Source organism: Pipistrellus hanaki (assembly GCF_964339955.1).
Source record: "Pipistrellus hanaki genome assembly, chromosome: 16".
Taxonomy (NCBI): domain Eukaryota; kingdom Metazoa; phylum Chordata; class Mammalia; order Chiroptera; family Vespertilionidae; genus Pipistrellus; species Pipistrellus hanaki.
The window spans coordinates 46,834,575-46,854,223 of NC_140518.1; the positions used below are offsets into that span (position 1 = coordinate 46,834,575).

General features: G+C 44.6%; 2 protein-coding genes and 2 pseudogenes across 9 annotated transcripts in view; 2 read left to right on the top strand and 2 right to left on the bottom strand.

The window, feature by feature from the left end:
- SHMT1 (serine hydroxymethyltransferase 1) overlaps window positions 1-19,649 on the top strand; it is a 1,020,383-nt gene that overhangs the window by 377,363 nt on the left and 623,371 nt on the right. The window lies entirely within an intron of this gene.
- TOM1L2 (target of myb1 like 2 membrane trafficking protein) overlaps window positions 1-19,649 on the top strand; it is a 140,187-nt gene that overhangs the window by 32,217 nt on the left and 88,321 nt on the right. The gene's annotated exons all lie outside the window — the stretch shown is intronic.
- Window positions 3,765-5,712, bottom strand: LOC311610785 (large ribosomal subunit protein eL22-like; annotated as a pseudogene). The gene is made up of 2 exons: window positions 5,320-5,712; window positions 3,765-3,776 (listed from the first exon to the last, which is right to left on the bottom strand). The product of its transcript is annotated as a large ribosomal subunit protein eL22-like (transcript).
- Window positions 9,579-10,985, bottom strand: LOC311610415 (transcription elongation factor A protein-like 8; annotated as a pseudogene). Its single transcript has one exon. The product of its transcript is annotated as a transcription elongation factor A protein-like 8 (transcript).

Here is a 19,649-nt window from a genome sequence, read left to right on the forward strand (position 1 = left end):
CAACATTCACATTATGGAGGTGCCAGAAGGAGAAGAGAGAGAACAAGACATTGAAAACCTATTTGAAGAAATAATGATAGGAAACTTCCCCTACCTGTTGAAATAAATAGATTTATAAGTCCAGAAAGCACAGAGTCCCAAAGAGGCCCACACCAATACACATCATAATTAAAATGTCAAGGTTTAAAGATAGAATCTTAAAAGCAGCAAGAGAAAAGCACTTAGTTACCTAAGGGAGTGCTCATATGACTGTGAGCTGATTTCTCAACAGAAATTTTGCAGATCAGAAGGAAGTGGTAAGAAATATTCAAAGTGATGAATAGCAAAGACCTACAACCAAGATTACTCTACCCAGCAAAGCTCTCGTTTAGATTGAAGGTCAGATAAAGAGCTTCATAGACAAACTGTTACAGGAGATCATCATACCAAACCAGTATTTCATGAAATGTTGAAGAGTCTTCTTTAAGAAGATGAAGGAGAGGGAGGGGATAAAATGGGGAAAGGAGGGAAGAAGAAGAGGGAGGTGGAGGAGAAGAAAAATATGAACAATAAAATGGCAATAAATACACATATTTCAACAGTTGAATCTAAAAATAAAAATTAACGAATAAGAAATCTAATGAACAAAATAAACGGATAAATAAAATAAAACCAGAGGCATGGAATAGACTGAGGAATCTCAGAGGGAAGTGGGGGGAAGACATTAACTGAAGGACTTTCCTGAATACATATATTACCTGTGGACACAGACAATAGGATGGTGAAAGCCTGGGGTGGGGGGAACTGGGTGGACAGCAACAATGGGGGTAACAAAGGGGGACATCTGTAATACTCTCAACAATAAAGATTTTTTAAAAGAAAAAAATTGAAAGGAAGGCATATATATATTTACTAGAGGCCCAATGCACAAAGATTTATGCAAGAATGGCCCTTCTTTCCCTGGCTGCCGGCAGTGCCTTCCCTCTGGCTGGAGCCACCTTTCTGCCTTCCCATGCTTCCCAGAGGCCCGGAGCTGCTGGGGTGATGCAGAATGCCTGTGAAGTCGCCATGGCGACATTGCAAGCGTCCAGCCCTGCCCTGCCCTGCCCCAGGCCACTCTGACTTATGTATGCAAATTAACCCACCATCTTTGTTGGCTGGTGGGTGTCCAGAAGGTGTGGTCAATTAGCATGTTACTCTTTTATTAGGTAGATATCCTTTCTGATTCTCCCAGCAGTCCACAGTGTTAGTTAATATCCCCATTTTACTAATGAGATGATAAAGCCTTAAATCCAAGATAAAGTAACTGGCCTGAGGTCTTGGGGTGAATAAATTGCAGAGACAGGGGTTTGAGCCCAGATCTGATTGCCCCCAATGCCCCACCTTCATTATGGCTAATTCTTTTTCCGTTTTAAAAAATACCTTTATGTTATTATTTTTAGAGAGAAAGGAAGGGAAAGTGATAGAAACATTAATCAACTGCCTCCTGCACATCCCCTACTGGGGATTGAGCCTGCAGCCCAGGCATGTGCCCTGACTGGAAATAGAACCTGTGACCTCTTGGTGCCTGGGACGATGCTGGACCACTGAGTCACACCAGCTGTGCACGGCTAATTCTTTATTGAACCTTGTTTTGTGGCCTTCTGAAGAAGAACATGCTGCCCATGGGTCAGGCAGGCCAAGCTCATGTGGTCCTTAGCTCTGTCTGAAGTCTCGAGCCGGTGCTGTTTTTGTGAAAGCTGATGATCTGGGTTGCAGATTTTCCCTCAGCTCCTTTGTCTGTATCTCCTGCCATCTTCCTTTTCTTTTTAGGCGTTTGTTAATTATTATACTTACCCGCAAGGAGAGAAATCAGGAGAACAGGATGAGGGAGAAAATTCAAATACAGAAAGTTCACATCAACTCTTTTGTGGTACATTTTAGTGTAAAGAGGCTGAAACTTTAAAGCAAAATGAGGCTGCCAGGTTATCTGTGAATTTTTGTTTTCCAATCAGCCAAGAGAGTGCAGGGTGGACAAGGGTTGTTTTGCTAGAACTATGGAAAATTGAGGATAATCTGGTAGAGTCGAAAATCAAACCCAGGCCTGACCAATGCACAGGCCAGTCACCTTGTTGCATGCTGCCTCTGGGGACAAACAGGTTAGAGACCCTCAAAATCCCTGTTCTGCGGGAGTTGATCTAGTTCTGCTTTAATGGGACTCGAGTAATCGTGTAAGTAGTCCAACTTTTGTCTAGCTTTTCACATGTTTCGTTTTCATGGCGCAGTGAGGTTCTCTGTTATCCTTCTTCATAAACAAGGAAGCCAAGTAGAGAAGTGATTGTCTGCGGCCTTCAAAGGGCCTGGACTTGAACGGCAGTTCAGGCCATGACCAGTCCTCTTTTAGCACCACCGCAAAAGGCCTCTGGAACGTGCTCGTTGGTGGTGCCCCTCCAGCATGTGAACAGAGCAGCCAGGTCAGAATAGGAATTTCAGGGGCTTTCCTAGCCTCCCCCCCAAGCTCTGATGATAGAAGTGTCAGCAAATCTAGAGATGGCCTTTGTCTCCCTGTTTACTGGAGGAATGGTCTCCTCTGTAGGTGCAAGCGTGTTCTGGATGTCGTGTGGACAGCCATCAACACTGTAGTTCCCGTAAATCACTAGAACAGATTTTAGGGGAAGGTTGAGGACCCCAGGTTATAGATCTTACAGGTATGACTTGCAGGCTCCGTTTGGGTAGGAATGCAAAACTGATCACCTCATTGCTGGAGTGGTGGCCTGGCTTTCCTGGGATCCAGCCCAGAAAATAATTTATGAGACTGACCCACAAACTTAACTAACTGAAGCTTTAATCCAGAATCCTTATTATTAGTTAAAATAGTTCCCTCTGAAACCCTGTGGCTATGTATTTGAATCAGTGAGGTCACCCCAAGGACAGCTGTGGAATCAGTCTTTCATTAGAAGAATTTGCCCTGAACTTTATTGGAATGGCATTTCTGAGGGTCTTGAATGTTATTTTTCCTTTTTTGTTGTTTGTTTTTTAAGATTTTTTATTGATTTTTAGAGAGAGAAGAAGGGAGAGAGCAAGAGAAACATCAATGTGAGAGTGGAACATTAACTGGCTGCCTCCTGCATGCTTCCTACAGGGGATTGAGCCTGCAACCTGGGCATGTGCCCTGTCTGGGAGTCAAACTGGCAACCTTTCTGTGCATGGCATGGGACGATTCCCAACCAACTGAGCCACACCGGCCAAGGCGGTATTCTTCCTTACGCCTTTCAGCCTTACCTTATTCCTTTTCTTTGCTCAAATGTCATAGCTTATTTCTTCCCTAACATCTTCATTCTTCATACTCTTGTGGTCACGGGGCTCTTCTACCTTGGCAAGCCCAGGGGAGCCCAGCCTGAGGGTAGGCAGACTGCTTCTGCAACTCAGGCTCCACCTCTTCTGGTAGTGACCTTTTGGACTTACTTTCCTGAGCTTCAGTGTTCTCAACAATAAAATGAGTCTTAGTATTTATTGCATAGTTATTTAAAGCTACCATTGCCCTAACCAGTTTGGCTCAATGGATAGAGCGTCGGCCTGTGGACTGAAAGGTCCCATGTTCGAGTCCCAGTCAAGGGCATGTACCTTGATGTACCTTGGTTGCAGGCACATCCCCAGTAGGAGACAGCTGATCTATGTTTCTCTCTCATCGATGTTTCTAACTCTCCCTCTCCCTTCCTCTCTGTAAAAAAAAAAAAAAAAGCAATAAAGATATTTAAAAGATATTTAAAAATAAATAAAGCTACCATTTATTGAGTACCTTTGCTTCAGCCCAGACACTATCAGAGAAGGAGAGAAGTGGAAGAGGGAGAAAGGGAGAGAGTAAAATAGAGGAAGGAAGAGAGAGAGAAATAGAGAGAGAGAGAGAGAGAGAGAGAGAGAGAGAGAGAGAGAGAGAGAGATGAGAGAGAGATGAGAGACATATCATTGGTTGCTTCCCACATGCACTCTGACGGTAGGCTGGGGATGAACCTGAAACCCAGGTACTTGCCCTTGATCAGAAATCAAACCTGTGACCCTTTAGTGCACAGGCCGATGCTTTAACCAATGAACCATACCGGCCAGGGCCAGATACTATTCTGAATGCTTACCTCCTCTCAGTAACAACTAGATGAAACAGACTTTTTAACGCCCCATTTTATGGATGAGGAACTGGAGCTGCAGAGATTACTACAGAGTCTAGTACAGAGTAGGCACTCAATAAATGTGTATTGAATCTGAATACTTCCCTTACCTAAACATCTGTTACATTTATAATCTATGCCCTATAGCTTTTACTTTTTCTCAGAATACTGAATGTATCAATCTTTAAATCTATGTTTATTTTTTAAACTTTGTGTTATGGAAAATTTTAAACGTATCAAAAATAAAGAGAATACTGTAATGAGCTTCCACTTACCCTTTATATAACTTCAGTAATTATAAACTAATGACCTATTATACTTAGTCAATATGTATACCCACTGCCTTTCCTGGCTTACATTATTTTAAAGTAAATCCCCATATCATATTTCAGCTATATATTTCAGTGTATATTTCTAAATGAAAATGAACTCTTTTTTAAAAAACAATAACAACCGTAATACCATTATTATAATTTAAAAATTATCAATAAGTCTCTAATGTATATTCAGATAGTATTCAAATTTCTAGTTGTCTCATAGTGTTATATATTTTTTAAGTTTGCTTGTTTGAATAGAAACTAATAAGATCTGGCATTAAAAATCAGTTGGTATATCTCTTATATCTCTTTTAATCTAAAGTCTCTTCCTCCATATTTATTTCATTGCAATTTATTTGTTGAAGAAACCAGGTCATTTGTCCTATGAGTTTCACATAGTCTGGATTTTGCTGATCATATTCCTGTGGTATCATTTAACATGTCCACATGCTCCTTTTTCCCATATTTCATGCAAAGTAGAAGTTAGATTTGTGGTTCAGCTTTAATTTCTGGATAAGACTGCTGTAGAGGTGATGCGCTTCTCTCAGAGGGACATGACGTCCTGTCTCTTTCTCTTCGTGATGTTTGAAGTCATTAATGACTAGCTAGTGCTTATATCCATTGATTCTTCAGGGATTGCAAAACGGTTTCCAAACTGGATGTTAACTACCTTGAGGCCTTGTTCCTCATGATGCCTTTATCAGTGCTGGGCACAAAAAAGACTTCAGTGAGAGTTAGTACTAGCTGATGAATCTTGTCTCTCTTCAACATTCTTGGTCACTGTTTTTTGATTCCTTCTCTTTATTTCTTTCTTTAATTTAATTAATTAATTAATTAATTTATTTATTTTTGGTTCCCAAGTTTTTTTTTTAAGAACTCACACAAAATTGAGTTCTCCCTCCTCTTTCATCCTGGTTTATCTGGAAGTAACGCGATTCGTAACTCTCTTTGCTATTAGTAACTGTGAGCAACCAGCCACATAGATTCTTCTTCAGATATTTTTTGTAAGATATTTCAAATGCCTTTTGGAAAGAGGCACCTCAGATATTACAGTGATCTTACTCTTGCTTTTCTCAATGGTTTTAACCCCTCTACTGAGATTCCCAGCTTTTCCATTTGACTCTGTCCTGAAGAAACTGCTCAAAATTGGCAGTATCCATGATTTCACCTTCTACAGGATGGGTGCAGTCAAGAGTAAATTTCAGAACCTGCTTCTTCTTCTTCTTCTTTTTTTGTTTGGCCCCCTTCGCCATGAGTTTTTTCATGGGAGCCATGGTGGCCGTGCAGGCAGGAAAAACAAAAACAAAAAAAAGCTCTTTATTTCTTGTATATCTCTTTAGATTTTAGGCTTTGTTACCATGTGCTTCATGTATACCAAGCTATGTTCATAGCAGTGTATTTTATGTTGATGGTTACTAAGCTTGAACATATTCTAAAATTACTACCATTTTTACCTACCCTTCCTGCTTTTATTTTTTACTTTGTCATTATTTTTTACTTTTGTGTCTATCCCTTAATTTACTATTATAACTAGAGGCCCGGTGCATGAAATTCGTACATAGGGGTGTGTGTCCCTCAGCCCAGCCTGCACTCTCTCCAATCTGGGACCCCTCTCACAATCTAGGACTGCTGGCTCCCAACTGCTCACCTGCCTGCCTTCCTGATTGCCTCTAACCGCTTCTGCCTGCCAGCCTCATCATACCCTAACTACTCCCATGCCAGCCTGAATGATGCTTAACTGTTCCCCTGCCAGCTTGGTTGCCCCCAACTTCCCTCCTCTTCCAGCCTGGTCACCCCTAAATGTCCTCTCCTGCAGGCTTGATCACTCCCAACTGCCCTCCCTTGCAGGCCTGGTCCCTCCCAACTGCCTTCCCCTGCTGACCTGATCACCCACAACTGCCTTCCCTTGCAGACTTGGTCCCTCCCAACTGCCCTTCCCTGCTGGCTATCTTGTGGTGGTCATCTTGTGTCCACATGGGGACAGCCATGTTGTGTGTTGTAGTGACCATCAATTTGCATATTCATCTTTTATTAGGTAGGATAGAGGCCTGGTGCATGGGTGGAGGATGGCTGGTTTGCCCTGAAGGGTGTCCCGGATCAGAGTAGGGGTTTCCTTAAGGTGTGGGATGGCCTGGGTGAGGGCCTGTGGTGGTTTGCAGGCTTGCCATGCCCCCCAGCATTCCAAGAGCAGGCCCTGGTATCTGGGATTTATTTATCTTCTATACTTGAAACTTGGTAGCATTGAGCGGAGGCCAAGGCAGGCCACGGTGGGTGGAAAGCTTGGCTTCCTCCATTGCTGGGGAAAACAAAGCCTCCTGCTCGCTTTGTGACTGCAGCCATCTTGGTTGGGTTAATTTGCATACTTGCTTCTGATTTGCTAGTGGATGTGGCTTGTGAGTGTAGTGGAGTTATGGTCAATTTGCATATTACTATTAGATAGAACTAGAGGCCTGTTGCATAAAGGTTACTGCAAGAATAGAGCTTCCTATAGCCGTCTCTGCCACCCTGCCTGCTTCCCTCCCTTCTTAGTCACCCCAATTGCCTCTCTGCAGCTTTGCTCCCTTCTGCAGAGCTTGGCTTCCTTCTATGCTATCTTCAGTCTTTGCTCTGCACCTGGATATGCAAATTAACCACCATCTTGGTTGGGTTAATTTGCATACCTGCTCCTGAATGGATAGTGGGCGTGGCTTGTGGGCATAGCAGAGGTACAGTCAATTTGCATCTTTTATTAGTGTAGATTATAGATGATCTTCCTACTTTTGCCTTTTAACCTTCGCAGTAGCTTTATAGTTGGTGCCCCGCATTCCACCCCAATTGCTGGGTGCAGGGTAGCTGAATGCAGGGTAGGTGGGTGCAGTGTAGCTGGGTGCAGCATGGTTGCTGGTGAAGCATGGTTGCTGGGTGCAGGGTAGCTGGGTGTAGTATGTTGCTGGGTGCAGCAAGGTTGTTGAGTGCAGGTTGCTGGTGCAGCAGGGTTGCTGGGTGCAGCATGGTTGCTGAGTAATGAACCTGCATTTCTTTTTGCAGCTTCTTAGTTAGGAAAGCACAGGGACTATGTTTTCCCGTTAAATCTGAATGACTTCAGGTTGTTAAAATGCTACGGTTGTAGCTGGCAGCCTTGTCATGGTGCCCTACCCGTATGGTCACACCCTTGCTTTGGCTGAAGTCCTCCTCAGATGGCATTTAATTTTATGTGAAGACCAGATAATCAGATAAAACATGGCATAGAGTTGGATGAGCTGACCCATCAGAGGCCTTCCAAAAATTATCATGATTCCTGTGACAGTATACGTTGACAGATTTTTAAAAAATCATAAACTAGTTCTAAAAGTAATACATATTTTTTTGTATAATAGAAATTTTTGGAAAGTTTCCTTCCCTTTCCAACAAAGCCAAAATGGAGTAAACATAATTACTCTCACCACAGAGCTGTTTACTGGTGCTGCCACGTTGGATTAGTTTTCCTGCTTTTCTCTTTTGCACAGGTCCGCACTCTCTAATAGAAAACCATGTGTGCTGTTTCCTCTTGATTTTCCCCCCTCAGTGGTGATGAACTTGCCCACCTTCGCATTTCCCCCCAAACCCAGTAGTGAGTGTGTCTGCAGAGCACAAGCAAACCTTACTGCAGGCAGCAGGTCGCCTGGGGGTGACACTGTCATCACAGGCAAGGCAGCATGGCTTCAGGTTGGAGCCAATATTTTACCTTCTTGAAATGTTGTCAGAGGTGGCAGATTGTCATACTGTGAAGGGCAGCTTTGATTTGTTAAACAGGCCAATCATTTTCCACTGCCCAGTGTTGTATGCTGGGCAAGGCCAGACCTGAGATGTGGCTATAGCAAATGAGATTAGGTTTTTCTGGGTGACTTGCAGGGGAGGAAAGAGGATGAGAGTGAATATTGATTGGACAACTATGACGGCTCCACTAGGCCGAACACTTAAAAGCCAGAGCTAATCTCTGCATGAGCACAGTAAGTGTGGAGGTGGTCCTCAAACCTTGGGGGCAGGGGGCATCAGAATCTGCTGAGGAGCTTAGTAAAAATGCCCACGAGGCCTGAATGAACAGGTACAGGAGGAGAGGGTCAAGGGGACACGAAGCTTATCTGTAATTGTAGTAGACGCTGCTCATTTGCTATTCAATGCCTGTGCCTCCTTCCTCCTGGATTTTGTTTGGTGTGGCTACGTGCCCAGCTAAATAATTCTCTTATGCAGTCTCTCCTGCAGCTAGGAATGACCATAGGACACCGTTCTGGCCTGTGAGATAGAGGCATTAGCCTCTAGGGCACATGTGTCAAACACAAGGCCCGCGGGCCAAATCCAGCCCGCCAGGCCTTGCAATGTGGCCCGCACCACGCTGTCATCACTGCACTCCGCTGTCAGTTTATGACATTGTCAGTTTATGACTGTTCAGTAAACCATTCGGCCCGCGATTTAGGCTGGATTTTAGATTTTGGCCCCTTCTCTGATTGAGTTCGACACCCCTACTCTAGGGAGAGCACCCCTTTATAAATAGAACTAGAGGCTCAGTGCATGAAATTTGTACACAGCGGAGGGGGAGGAAGAGTTGTGTCCCTCAGCCCAGCCTGCACCCTCTCCAATCTGGGACCCCTCAAGGGATGTCTGACTGCCCGTTTAGGCCTGATCCTACCTAAATGGGCAGTCGGACATCCCTCTCACAATCCAGGACTGCTTGCTCCCAACTGCTTACCTGCCTGCCTTCCTGATTGTCTCTAACCGCTTCTGCCTGCCAGCCTCATCACACCCTAACTACTCCCTGCCAGTCTGAATGATGCTTAACTGCTCCCCTGCCAGCCTGGTTGCCTCTAACTGCCCTCCCCTGAAAGACTGGTAACCCCTAACTGCCCTTTTCTGCAGGCCTGATCACCCTTAAATGCCCTCCCCTGCAGGCCTGATCCCCCACAACTGCCCTTTCCTGCAGGCCTGGTCACCCACAACTTTCCTCCTCTGCTGGCCTTGTCACCCCTAACTGCCCTCCCCTGCAGGCTTGATTGTCCCAACTGCCTTCCCTTGCAGACCTGGTCCCTCCCAACTGCCCTTCCCTGCTGGCTATCTTGTGGTGGCCATCTTGTGTCCACATGGGGGCAGACATCTTTGACCACATGGGGGCAGCCGTCTTGTGTGTTGGCGTGATGGTCAACTTGCATATTACTCTTTTATTAAATAGGACAGTAAAACCTTGGCCCCTGTGCCCTCTGCCTTCCTGTTTCACAGATCCTGCCTGCTGGAGCAGCCGCCTTACAGTTAGAGAGGTGGCGGCCACAGGCCAGTGATGGCAGAGCAAAAAGGATACCAAGGTCCTTGGTCCTTCATGCAATCCTTGAGTGGCTGCTCGAGCTCCAAACTTCCTGCTTCTAGATTTCTTCTTGTTCATGAGAAAAATACCACCCCCCAGTTTAAGTGACTGTTAGTTTTTCTAAATTGCTTGTAGCTGAGTGCATTCATAACTAACAAGGTAATGTTTTAATAGTTTACAACATTAATGTGGGGAAATATTTTTTGCATGTTTTGTAATGAAAAATGAAAAACAATTTAAATCCCCACAGATTTCTGTGCCCCACAACAGACTCCCTGAAATAACCTTTGGGGATGAGATTCATGTCTCCCTGTATTTTTTGTCTATAATAATGGCCAGTTTTATTCCTCTGGCTAAGGGATCCAGAGGTTTTTAGGGATTTGAGGTTTACATTTTAATAGTTTTTTCAAGAGTTTAGGTGACCCCATTGCCTTTATAAGCTGATTGCAAATTATTTCATCCTTATTAAAAAATTTTAATTGTCAGTGACACAAGTTCATTAAAAAATACATATAAGCAAAAAGAAAACTCACCACACAGAAATAAGCAATTAATTTTTTGATGTATGTATACACACATGCACGCACACACAAGTTGGGATTTTTCATGTACATATGTGAGCTGACACTATGCTTTGCAACTTACGTTACTTTACAATATGAAATGAACATGTTTTCATGCATTTGTGTGAAACTTCCCAGTTGAAAAGTAGACCTGGAGAATAGGTCGAAATACAAAATTCAGTAAGATGCTGGTTAACAAGGAAACTGTCTAAAACAAAATTCTACCGGATGGTTAAAAGTAAAACCAAGGTAAAAGATACATCAGAATATGCTAATCGGAAGCAGGGACCAGATTTTACTGTCAGATAAAAAAAAAAAAAAAATTCAAGGCCTAAAGCACACAGGATAAAGTCGTCTGCGTGAATGTCTTTGCTTCCAATGCATCCTCACAAACTTGTTTCTTGCTGTTCTTATTTCTTCCTTAAGCCTTTCCACCTCATCTGCTCCGCTGAGCATTTCCTCAGGGGCCAGATGCCTGACGGGAGTGTCCTCTGTGAGTGCTGGGCAGGCCGAGTCAGCCGCTCCCAGGTTTCCTTCCGAGCCCTGGCTACGCCTTCCTGGGAAGGCGGAGGACTTCCTCCTGCCTCCCTCGGCACATCTTCTGGAGGTGGTCTTCCTCAGCCTTTGGCATGTTCTGTGGTTTTCCTTCATTTTCTTCACAAGATTTTTGCATGTTGAATATTTTTCTATTATTTCCTTTTTGAATAAATTAATCCTGGGACCCGCTAGCCCAGACTCTGGCCTCCCTTCCATGCCTCTCCCTCCCTGTGTTTTTAGCAAACTCTCCAAGTGAGTCATTTCTATGTGCATTGGTACTACATCTCCATTGTACATATGAGAACAAGGAGGCCCAAGGAGGTGAAACAGCTTTACCAACATTTTGACGTGAGATTTGCATCCAGTACTGTCTGGTTCCAAAGCGTGCTCCTTGACTCCTCCCTCAGGGAGGCTGGCTTTCTCCACGGCACAGCCACACGCTTCTGAAGGGAACTCCAAACAGAAGGTCCAACGCTGGTTTGTTTTAACCCTCTCCCAAGGAGTGAGGGTATCTTTTCCCATTGATTTTTAGAGAGCGGAAAGGAGGGGTAAAGGGGGGGGGAGAGAGAGAGAGAAAGCGAGAGAGAGAGAGAGAGAGAGAGAGAGAGAGAGAGAGAGAGAGAGAGAGAGAGAGAGAGAGGGAGAGAGAGAGGGAGGGAAACATGAATGTGAGAGAGACACATTGATTAGTTGCCTCCTGCTCGCAGCCTGACCAGGGCTCAGGATTGAACCTAAAACCAATTTATGTGCCCTTCACCAGCCTGCAAACCTTCAGTCCGTGGGCCGGCACTCTAACTACTGAGCCACTGGCTAGTGCTCAGACTGTTCCTGCCCGGGTTTCACACTGCTGTCCGGGACAGCATCACCGCAGATGTATGGTTTCTGGCATATTTGCTAAAAAGTTGCCTTATACGTTATTGGTTTTACCTTCTGCTTATGAAACAAAAATTCCTTGAAATTAGTTTTTTTCATAGACTTTTTAGGGTTAAGTCACTTAAGAATTACTAGAACATCTCACTCCTAAAAGGTAATTTGGTTGTTTCATGAGTGGGAAAGACATATACTGGTAGCTCATAAGTGCGGGAGGAGCTGGAGCCCCAGTATTCATGCTGTACCAATGAGCCACCACGGGCTGATGGTGGCATCTGGAGTTCATCAAGGCTGTGCGTTCGGAAGAATCAAACACACCGGCTCGCCCGGGATAGGTCTGTAGGTAAGAACAGGTTGTGGTGATGTGATTCGCTGGGTCTTTGGAGAGCTGAATGAGAAGAATGGCTTTCTGATGGGGAAGAGGATCTTGTCTGTGGGAGACAGGGGGTCAGGGTACTTGAGACCCAGCAGCATTGTGGGATCAGTATAGCCTGGGAGTTAGGAGCTTTGTGTTCCGGACTTGGTGTGGCATAAAGCACTGCAGCCTTCCAGCCACCACTCTGGTACTGACCGCCCTAAGTATCAAGCATTCCGGGAGATACTTTACTACGCTGCCTTCAAGGAGCTTCTTTTCAGGTGGGCGAGAAAAAACAGATATCCAAGTCTCTGTAATAGCACCTTTTACCCCCTATTCCGAAAGCTGTTATATGCCGGTTCTGTGCCAGGCTTTATAAATGCTCATTTCAATAGTTCTCACAAAAGCTTCGTGATTCCTGTGCTATAGGTGGAGAAGCTGAAGCTCAGAGAAACTTAATTATTTGCCTGGGGTCACATAGCCAGTAACAACAGAATCGCATTAGAGGTCAGACCAGCTGACTCCAGATGTCCTGTGCCTCTGCAGGATTTTGCCTTGGGGGTGCTCTGCCCTGGTGTGGTGGAGGAGCATGGGAAGTGCTGGGAGGAGACCCCTTTTGACTGGGAGAATTGGGGAATCTTTGTAGAAGAGACAGGATTTAAAGAGTTTAGAGCGCTCGTGGCTCCCCTGCGTGCTGAGCATGGGCTCTGTCTGTGGCGTCCATGGAGGCAGGGCCCCGGAGCACTGCTGCACAGCTGCATGGAGGCGCTCACACAGCAGCCAGCGGTGCTGTGACAATTCATGTTGTGTTAGCTTTTTAGTTGTTTTTTTTTAAGTGTCCTTATTGACAGCGCAGTTAAAGCACCTCAAATGCTCTAGGACAGTGGTCCGCAAACGTCAACAGAGACAAATATCAACAGTACAATGGTTGAAATTTATTTTGAGAGCCAAGTTTTTAAAATATATCTTATTGATTTTTCACAGAGAGTAAGAGAGAGGGATAGAGAGCTAGAAACGATGAGAGAGAAACATCGACCAGCTGCCTCTTGCACACCCCCTACCGGGGATGTGCCCGCAACCAATTTACATGCCCTTGACCGGAATCGAACCCAGGACCTTTCAGTCCGCAGACCGACGCTCTACCACTGAGCCAAACTGGTTTCGGCTTGAGAGCCAAATTTTTAAAACTTAAACTTCTTCTAATGCCACTTCTTCAAAATAGACTCGCCCAGGCTGTGGTATTTTGTGGAAGAGCCACACTCAAGGGGCCAAAGAGCCGTATGTGGCTCTTGAGCAGCCGTTTACTGACCACAGCTCTAGGGCAAGAGTGGTATCTGACTGGGTCAGGGGTTCATGAAGAACCTATTTAAAGTGTGTGGACTTACCAACACCCTGAAATAACGACTTTCTGTGGCTTTTTTCTGGACATTCTTGAGTATCCATATCAAACTGCGTCCCCCAGAGCCTGCTGCCCAGAGCCGCTCTGAGCAGAGGGAGCGCGGAGCCAGGCTTCACTGCAGGAGCCTTTTCACTCAAGTGCCGTCTGGTCTGGAGAGGCAGTTCTTGCCTCCTGCGTGGAGCTGCTGAGTGGCCGAGGCTCTTAGGCTTCCATACTGTGCTCTTGCTCTTTCTTGCCCTTCATCTCTGTGCCAGCCACTGAAAGCAGCCACTCAGCATTCCCCTTTCTTTTTTTAAATATATTTTTATTGATTTCAGAGAAGAAGGAAGAGGGAGAGGGAGATAAGAAACATCCATGATGAGAGAATCATGGATCGACTGCCTCCTGCAAGACCCCCACTGGGGATCGAGCCCACAACCTGGGCATGTGCCCTTGTCCTGAATCGAACCTGAGACCTTTCAGTTCGCAGGCCAACGCTCTATCCATTGAACTAAACTGGCTAGAGCTAGTGTTCCCCTTTTAAGTGGCAGAGGAAAGGCCCATTTCCAAGCTGCCTTTGGTATTAGGAACCATAGCCATGAGACTTAGGGTCAGCTTATAAAACAAAATGAGATTTTCTCTGTGGTCTGGGCTGGAGTCACTTGATTGTGTTTTGCCTTGCTTGCTTTCTTTCCAAGGCCACGGTCGCAGAAGCACTTGATGAATCAGAAATAGAAGCATGTTCCCTGGTAATCACTGATGAATGTCTTTCCTGAATGGCTTCTGAGAGCACAATTAATTCCGTGGTGTGTGCTCGCACATGCGGGGTGGGCACGGCCTCGCTGCAAAGCGGCAGTGAAGCTGAGGGACGTGGCTCCCGTGTCCTCTTTGACCCTGGCATTCTGTGAGGACGCATTTTTACCTTGTGATTGGTAAGCACACATTTCATGCTGCCTCTTTCTTCACTTAGCATTCCTGTACCGGTTTCCACCTAGCAACTTGGCCAAAGTATTTGTCATTTTTAAAAGGCACGTAGCATTTCCCCCCCTTATTGATGTGCCCTTGTTGCTTGGACATCTCTCATTTGTTGGGAGCAACAGAGTTTTTCTCAATTAGGCATCTTTGTAGAATCAGCTCTCTCCCTCCTCCTTATTTCTTTAGGAATATATTGCTGGGTCAAAGTTATGAGTGGTTTTATGTCTATCGATTTTTTTTATTATGGGAAATTTCAGACATATACAAAAAAGATAAAGACTATTATATGAATTCTCATGTATTTATGAGCAAGTTTCAACAATTATCAATTCAGGTAGTTTTAATTAGTCTATGACCCCACACACTTCTATCCTGGATTTCCTATATAATAAAAGGCTAACATGCAAATAGACCGAATGGCAGAACAACCCAACAACCGGTCACTATGACATGCGCTGACCACCAGGGGGCATGCATGGAACATGGCAGGTGTTAGCAGCAGGTAGCAGAGTGTGGAACATGGTGGGTGTTGGCCTCTGTGGGATGTTGGAGCAGGTGAGCAAAGGTGCGGAGGTGCCAGACCAAGGCTGTCATCAGTGCCAAATCGCTGTCATCGGGGTGAGCCTCTGGTGATTACTGAAAATTCTTTGCTTCCGTGCTCTGCGTTTCCGCCCAGCGCTCGCACCTGCTGCTGGTGCCCGGTGCTGGTCCAGTTCAGCCCTTTGCAAGTGTCAGCTGCCAACCCTAATCGCCCCTGAGGGGAGATTGAGACAGCAGCTATGGCTCGCACTGCTGATGGTGCCGGCCCCAATCACTTTGTACTGTCAGCGCATGGGAGTTGTGGCAGCAGGAGCAGGGCTGCTGGCAGGCAGGGGACAGGGGCCCGGCAGGAGGGGCCTGGCAGGGGTGTGGAGGGTGGGCTGAGTCCCACTCCTGTACCCACCGCAGCCTTGCAGCTCACAGTGCCCTTCAAGGTGCACAAATTCGTGCACTGGGCCCCAGATATCATGTAATTTCATCTATAACTGCTCATGTGTATTTTTAAAGGATGTCAAGTGGTGGTCCTTGGCACGAGTTCAGTTTGGGGTGGGGTGAAGGGGGAAACTTTATTCAGTGCGAAACAGCTCCAAGATAGTTCCACTTTGCTCTGCTCCTTCTTGCCAGTTTGCTTTGTGCTTCACAGTTGGCTCCACTGTGCTTGGTCAGCTCTGTTCTGTGTCAGTCCACTCTGCTTGGGCAAGACGTCTTCAGAGTTTCAGTTCTCGGAGGGGAAACGCAGTCTTTGGTGGGAAGGGAAAGTGTGCTCCCTTAGCCAGAGGGGAGCTGGCTTATATGAACCACAGTCCCTGCGGCTGGTCCCTGACTGTTCTATCCTCATACAAATGAGGACTCCAGAGCTTTGCAGTTTGATTGGTTCAAAAGGCATTCTCCTGATTGGTCAGAAAAGAGCCGCTCTGGTTGGTTGGAGCTGCACAGCTCTGATTGGAAGAGGGAAGCTCAGTCCTGATGGTAGAAATGGGAGTCCAGGAACTCCCTTATCAGGCAGGCTCAGATGGCAGGAACACCGGCAGCAGGAGTTCAGTGCAGAGGCCGGCAGGTCAGAGCAGGCCTCTCCCTGAAGTGCAGTTCGCATGAGAGGCCCCTGTGAAGAAATGGCTGCTAAGCTCTGTTTCTCAAAAAAATCTGAGCCCAGTCAGCCACCAGGAGTCCTTCTGAGTAGGTGTCCCTTTCTGGGTTTACAAGAATAAGGAATATTTTAAAAAATATAATCACAATTTCATTATAATATCTAAAAATATTAACTGTCATTCTTAATATGACAACATAGTCATCTAATGGAAAGTTTAAGATTTCCCAGTGTTTGCCCTAGCTGGTTTAGCTCAGTGGATAGAGCATCAGCCTACAGACTGAAGGGTCCTGCATTCCGTTCCATTGCGTCTTTGGAATGCAATGCCTAAGTTGAGGGCTTGATCCCCAGCAGGGGTTGTGCAGGAAGCAGCCAATTGATGATTCTCATTCATCTTTGATGTTTCTATCTTTCCCTCCCTCTCTCTTTCTCTCTGAAATAAAAATATATGTATATATTTTTAAAAATCCCAATATTTTCTGTAGCCACTCTCAGGAGGCTGGTTGTTTGCACCAGCAGTTCTCTAGGGAGGGTTTCACTTGACGCATCATCCCCAGGTTAGGAATTTTTTACTGCAAAGGGTGCTGCCCATATGTCCCGACCTCAGAGGCCTTGGGGCCTCTGCTACTTGCCCCTGTGGTGTGTGCTGCATGGGGTGGTGAGTGCCTTCCACTCATTACTCAGCTTTCCTCGGGTAAACCTGCCTGTGTCACGGTATCCACACTAGAGGCCGGGTGCACAGATTCTTGCACTGGTGGGTTCCTCAGTCTGACCTGTGCCCTCTTGCAATTCAGGACCCCTCAGGGGATGTCAGACTGCTGGTTTTGGCCCAATCCCCGCAGGCCAGGCTGAGGTACTCCACCGGTGCACAGATCTGTGCACTGGGCCTCTAGTATGCATATAAGAACTTTGGTTAATCTCTTCCTGTTCTCCCTCTGTCCCGCTTCCCTCTGAGATTTATCAGTCTGTTCCATGTTTCCATGCTGTGCATTGAGCGTCTGCCCCCTGATGGTCAGTGTATGTCATAATGGACGGTTGAACAGCCACTTAGACATATATAGGGTCTAGTAATAATTAATGTCGTTTTTAAACATTCGTTTAAAATCTTGCTTGGCGTTGACTTGTATTGACATAACCTTCAAACACTTCACAGAACGTGTGAAGTGCAATTAACAAGTTTTGCTTGAAAAAGTTTGTGTTTGGTTTGGTTTTTGTTGCAAAACTAGGGCTAAGAAGATGGCGGATGAAGAGCATATTCGGCACTGCATGCTTTACGAGTTCCAATTAGGAAGAAAAGCAAGTGAGGCTGCAAAAAACATCCATAGTGCTCTTGGTCAAGATGCAGTTAGCGCCAGAAAATGCCAGCGTTGGTTTGAGAAATTTCGCGAGGGAAATTTTTCGTTAGATGACAAGAGTGGTCGAGGCCGTGTGTCCAATTTTGATCAAGAAGCTCTTCAAGCTCTTTTTGTGCAAAATCCTCAAATTACCCAACAAGAGCTTGCGACAACTTTAAATTGTTCACAAAAAACAATTTCCAATCAATTGCGTGCACTTGGCAAAGTCCAAAAGTTTGGAAAATGGGTTCCTCATGAGTTGACCGACAACAACCGTAATCAAAGAGTCACAATTTGCAGTTCGCTCCTCTCTCGTCAAAACCGTTTGCTGTTTTTAGAGCAAATTGTTACCGGAGATGAAAAATGGGTGCTGTATGTTAATTTGAAAAGGTGGCCTCAATGGTTGGACAAAAATGAGGCTCCACAGCCCACGCCAAAACCTGACTTGCATGCGAAAAAAGTGATGTTGTGTGTTTGGTGGAATTTTAAAGGAATTCTTCATTATGAACTTTTACCATCTAACCAAACCATTACAAGTGCAGTGTATAGTGCCCAATTGGAAAGGTTAGCCCAAGCTTTAAGAGAAAAAGAACCCGCGCTGATTAATCAGAAGGGCTTAATTCTTCACCACGATAACGCACGACCGCATACTGCAAGAATCACTGCTGAAAAACTGCGCCAGTTGGAATGGGAAGTTCTCCCTCAACCTGCATATTTTCCTGATATTGCCCCTTCCGATTACCATTTGTTTCGTTCTTTGCAAAACTTTCTTCTTGGAAAAAAATTTAATAATGAAGAATGCCTCAAAAATGCATTGACCGAATTTTTTGCATCAAAATCACAAGAATTTTATAACAGAGGGATTAAAATGCTTCCTGTGCATTGGGCACAAGTAGTAGAAAACAACGGCAACTATATTGTTGATTAAATTTTGTTGTATTGTTTAAATTCGATTTAAAAAAGTATTAGAAAACGACATTAATTATTACTAGACCTAATATATGTCTTTATTAGACATATCTTTGGAATGCAAATCACATGTGTGTGTGTGTGTGTGTGTGTGTGTATACACATATATACATACACACACACTCATATATATATATATATATATACACACTATATATATATATATATATATATATATATATATATATATATACACGGGCTTGATCCCCTTGATCTGTATATATAGATAGATAGATACTGGCTGAACTTGGTGCAATCTGTGGAAAACATCAGTCTCCTCCTTCCAGACTCCACCCATTGAAGAATGAGACATGATGCTGTTTCTTTGGTGCTAAAGAAGCTAGATAGATACTATGTTTCTTTTTCTGCAATAAAAATTCCAGGATGCTAGAAAAATGCCTATTCCCACTGGATTTTGATCATCTTATTTGCATGTTTCCGTTGGCAAGCTTTGTTTGCTATCGTTCAAGGTGACCCAGCTAGAACTACTGTTTAAAGTCACATTGCATGAATAAGTTATATAACCTGTGTGTGATATGGCTGTGAGTTCTGAGTAATGTATAAATAGGGATACATGCCTGTGTTGGGTCTCTTCTTGCTATTTAAATATGGTTGAATTTAAATGTAATCTCCCTGTTTGTTCTCACTGTTGATATTCCTGATTTTTCTGTTGGGATAGGAGCAGTTTCCCAGGTGATTCAGAACCTGTTGTATCCATGTTTGGAATGCAAATCACATGTGTATATTATGTCTGCATCTCCCCCTGTGCCAGCCCAGACTGGCTTTCAGTTTGGTCTCCTTGACTAGCTTGGGTACCCTCCCAGGTGGTGAAAAAAACAAAGCATGGGTGACCCACTCAAGGACAAGAGGGATTAGGGAGGCCTGGTTAGGATGAAAATGCCTTTTCACAGATACTGGGATTAGAGGGCTTTTTTCCCTAAAGAAAGCAGTCTTTATAGACAAAAAGGTTTGCTTATGTTCAGGTTAGCTTTACGCCCTGTGCTTATTTTTGATGGAAGAATTAAATAACTGGATTTTAGTGTTGGTTATGAGTTTGCCATTTTAGTCTTCGTCTTTTGTGATACAAAATATCCCCTTTCTATCTTTATAAAATAATAACAGAAAAATTTTTTTTGAAGATTTGTCTCTAAACCAAAAAGATTTGTCTCTTCAACGCATTGATTATATTCACTTTTTTATAGGCATTTATCCATATGTGTCCTTTTAAAATTATTATTTCTTTTTTTTTAATATGTTTTATTGATTTCTTACAGAGAGGAAGGGAAATGGAT